Raw genomic sequence first — 4,942 nt, 5'->3', positions numbered from 1 at the left:
TTTTGGATATTAAACCCTTGATGAGCTGTTGTTTGCAAATATCTTCTTCCATTTGGCTGGTTGACATTTATTATTTATTTATTTATTTGTTTGTTTATTTCATTTTTTTAGTGGTTTATTTTGCTGTGCAGAAGCTTTTTTAGTTTCATATAGTCCATTAATTTATCTGTGCCTTTATTTCCCTTGCCTTTGGGATCAAATTCATAAAGAACAAGGTCCATAAGTATTGTCCATAAGTATATTTTTTATTATATGTAATTTATTTTTTTAGGTCTTATATTCAGGTCTTTAGACCATTTTGTGTTTATTTTTGTACAAAAGCAGTATCATTTCTATATGGTAATGAAAATTATTTGAATTTGGTGGTGGACACACAATGCAATATGAATATTCTGTAACATAGAAATGTGCAATCAGAAACATATTCTTGGACTTAGTGCCTTTATCAGAAACACACATGCACACCAAGGATAGTCCTTTTATGCCCCCTGAGCCTCACATCTCCATCACGATTCTGTGAAATAAATCTATCTCTGTCTTACACACACACACACACACACACACACACACACACACAAAATAAATAAATAAATAAATAAATAAATAAATAAATAAATAAATAAATAAAAATAAATGTACATTTCCCCTAAAAACAAAACAAAAACAAAACAAAAAACCCAAAAAACATATAATTAATCAGTCACCTGAACAATTAAAAAAAATCTAATATATTCACAGAGTGAAATATGTCATCTAAACTTGGCTGTTTGTTACTAGGAAAATTTTGCTAGAGTTAATTATAAGAGAAGCATCTAATAACTATTGTAAGTGAATTTGATAAGCTGGGAACACAGATTTCCCTACCTATTTACAGCGATCATACTTGTCACCTGAGAAGAGCTTGATAGATATAGAGGGGTTCATTTTTTATTTGAACATAGTCTTTATTCATTAAATATAAACAATGTTTTTAGTTTAAATGCCTTTTTTTTTTTTTTTTTACTTGTTGTTTCACAAATATTAAGCAATTATTTAAAATCATTACGTAAATATTGGGATTAGAGCATTTGCATTAGGGATATCAATATTCATAATAAAATTGGAATTTTTAAATCAGTGTGTTATTAATAAAGAATGGAGAGAAAAATCAAGAAGTAGATTATAGGACCATAGTGAAAAATTGCTTGACGTTTATTGTCAAAATAATTTAGACATCTACTCAAATCATTTCAATATAAATACCTAAGAACTAATAAGTATAATTAAAAATTAGTGTACAAGTAGAGTAAGTAGAGGTAAACTGGTATTTATTTTCTGAAATGGGAAGAAAAAATATAAGTGGACCAAAGCCAGTTTAAAAGTAATTCATATAGTTAATTCAATGAATACAGATTAACACACTTTTGATACTATTTTCCCTACAATAGGTTTTCTTTCAAATAGTGTCAAGAAAGTGAATTCAATTAACATAGCCCACTGGAAAATTAAAAGACTATTAAAATTTCTAGAATAGTATTACTACTTTTATGAAATAAATTAGAGGATCCTTTTTTTTTTTACTTTGAAACTATAATCATAGTGTATTAATTTATAGTTGAAGCAAAAGCATGCTATTTTAGCAAATAAAAATATTTTATGTTCTGTTTTAAGTTCCTATTGCTGCTATAAAATATTCATAAATTTGATAGCTTAAAAATATCACAAATTTATTAGCGTGAAACTTGGGAGGGGAGAAGCCCAAAATCAGATTCATTGGGCTAAAATTAATTTATCCTCAGGTCTGTGTTCTTTCTGGGACCTCTAAGATTGATTTCTTTTTTTCCTGCTTATAAAAGTTATCTGAATTTCTTAATTTGTTGCTCCACGTTACTCTGATGTCTACTTCTGTTGTCTATCCCTTTGCTTCTACTATCGGATGTCTTTTCCTCTCTGCTTCCATTGCAACACCATGTTATCTCACTCTGACTCTGCTGCTTCCCTTTTGTAAGGCTTCTTATGATTACTTTAGGCCCATAATCCCCCCATATCAAAAATCTTTCACTTAATCCACCTGCAAGGCTCTTGCCTTATAAGGTAACATATTCACAGGATTCAGGGATTGGGGTATGTCCTATTTCAGCCTAACATATGCTCATTGAAGATTAATATTAATCTGAAAGATCAATTAAAATAATTTTTTTGTGGTCTAGTATACATTTTTTCCCTAGTTTAATACATGAGTAATTTCTGGTTAAATTTGTGACAACTTTAGAAGGTGGTTAAATAAGTACATTGGCTTTAGTGAATAGATTAATTGAGGGACTAAATAGCTTTTATATATTTGATAAATTCAATGACATATCAATGAAATATACAAATTACTACACATAAGATAAATCTATAAGGTACATCAAAATGTATTTAGATATCATCTTCTTAAACAACATCTTAAGTATCTGTAAATTTATAGGAGTCTAAACATATAACATTTATACCAGTCAAATTTTATGATTAATTAGAAAATGTTATTTACATTATTTAGTATTCAAAATACACTTACATTATTTAGTATTCAAACAAAGGTTCTTTAAATATATATATATATATATATATGTATATATATATATATATTTATTTATTTATTTTATTTTTTTTTTTTTACAGAGAGGAAGGGAGAGAGACAGAGAGCTAGAAACGTCGATGAGAGAGAAACATCGAACAGCTGCCTCCTGCACAGCCCCTACCGGGGATGTGCCCACAACTAACGTACATGCCCTTGACCGGAATCGAACTTGGGACCTTTCAGTCTACAGACTGACGCTCTACCACTGAGCCAAACCGGTTTCGGCCAAAGGTTCTTATAGTTAAGTGAAAAATGTGTTCTTGGAGCCAATGAATTAAAAAGTCTAAGTAATTAATCAATCTCATTGATTAACCACCTCTTTTCTAAATAAGTAGAGAACTAGGTAATGTATTTTAGCATACATATCCTCTTTCAAATTTTAAAGCCCAAGACATGAATAATTATATTTTTAAGTTGTTGTATATCAGTCAGGGTAGAGAGGCGTTTGATTTTGAATGCCCAGAGCTATCATAAATACCTCAAATTAATTGAAATGGCCATTGATTTCCTTATAAGTACATTTGTGCTTTAGCTCTGGTCTAGTTAAGAATCCAGTGATGTTCATTTACAGACAGGGATGATGGGTTGGCAATATAAAAATACATATATAGGATATTTTTCATATTTAAAATGATTTTACTCATTTTTTAAGGGGTGAGTATGAACTCAGTTCCCCACTACCACAAGTTATGCAGTCGAATTTCCCAAATGTAGGGAAATCTCAGGGACAGCACACTTGGAGTGCAATGGATAAGCCCTGCCCTGAAAAAACCACCTTCCTGGTATCTCCCCTGCCAGGTAAGTTTTGATTTTTATTCTTTATATTCATAAAAACGATCCCACATTTTAATTAATTGAATATATTTTACCTGAAATAATGAATTCAATTCTAGCTTAAATAGTTGTATTCCTAATTATTTTAATAATTATTATTATTATTCCTAATTATTATGTAATTAAAACTGTAAATAATGCTATGGTAGAAAACCTAATTTAACTAACGAATGAAACCTGAAAACCAACTAGTCAGTTGTTGAATTAAATATCCGTTTCTGTGCCTTTGGTACTTATTTGCTTCAATATAACTAAACCTCAGATTAAATATATTTCTTGAATTATACCCTTTGTGTTGTATTTCACAGATAGGGACAATGTTCCCAGCAATTGTTCCTAAAGTATTCCCATTTTTAAAAAAATGTGAAGTTGAGTTAGATAAGTAATGATTATGTATTTTTAAGTAGGTTCAACTTATTTACTTCTTGGGAAATGTGAATAAAAGTTTATCAACTAATAAAAGTATATAGTTATTATAGAACGCATAGATAGGGATTAACTTTTAACTAGTTTACTATGTCTAGGTTTTTATTACCAAATATATACATATGTTAAACTGAATTTTCTTGAAATTACTATAGTCTGTGTTGTTTGAAAGAACAGAAAATCAGGTAATGAGGTACATAAAATAGATACCATATTTGTCTTATGTCTTTTGTCAAAGATTAACCATCATTAAGTATTTCTAATTAAGATAATTTTAGCAATCATATAACTATATATTACAAAATATTTAAAATTTTAAAAAATGATGCTATTGTCATCATAATAATACAAAAGAGTTAGCAGACAAAAATAACATTATTTCCAGTATAACTTTGTGACTTAGTGTACCCTTCTACTGGGGATCAACCTTCCTTCTAACTGACACATACTTTCCATTCATATGTTTATACATTAAATACAAGGCATAGGTTCTGGGGTTATTTTAACTCCTCAGAGCCACTCTACATATCTGCATTCTGATTCACTACAAGTTAACCCAGTCTTGATTTTTGGAATTTGTGTGAGCAGTAATATTTGTTGTTGGGCATGCAATGGTAAATGATGCCAATGTGATTCAGAATTATCCTCCTATATCAGTTAAAGTTTACAATTTAACTCTACAAATTCACTGAACCCTAAAGCAATACTGGAGTGGAAAGGAGTGTAGCATTAAATGGGGGTTTATTCTTAATACCTAAAATTTTAATAAATTAATTGGGTTTAAAAAAATGCATATTCAGTATTAACTCCATGCTTGAGTTATGCATTTCAATATATTGAAAATGGACTATACATGAACTATAAATTCTGGGTGATTGTGATGTGCCATTGCTGGTTAATCCTTGTTTTTAAAAAAAGTTAAAGCCAAAGCTGGTTTGGCTCAGTGGTAGAGCATTGGTCTGAGGACTGAAAGGTCCCAGGTTCGATTCCAGTCAAGGGCATGTACATTGGTTGCGGGCACAACCCCAGTAGGAGGTGTGCAGGAGGCAGCTGGTCGATGTTTCTCTCTCATCGGCGTTT

At 30.1% G+C, this 4,942-nt stretch overlaps 1 non-coding gene across 1 annotated transcript; it reads right to left on the bottom strand.

The window, feature by feature from the left end:
- Window positions 1-3,251: 3,251 nt before the first annotated feature.
- On the bottom strand, window positions 3,252-3,408 carry LOC118731123. Its single transcript, XR_004991815.1, has one exon. It is a non-coding gene; the product is annotated as a U1 spliceosomal RNA (small nuclear RNA).
- Window positions 3,409-4,942: the final 1,534 nt, after the last annotated feature.

Source organism: Pipistrellus kuhlii, unplaced genomic scaffold (genome assembly GCF_014108245.1).
Source record: "Pipistrellus kuhlii isolate mPipKuh1 unplaced genomic scaffold, mPipKuh1.p scaffold_m20_p_3, whole genome shotgun sequence".
Taxonomy (NCBI): Eukaryota; Metazoa; Chordata; class Mammalia; order Chiroptera; family Vespertilionidae; genus Pipistrellus; species Pipistrellus kuhlii.
Note: the sequence above shows the minus strand (reverse complement) of the source record. Positions and strands in the feature narration are given on the sequence as shown.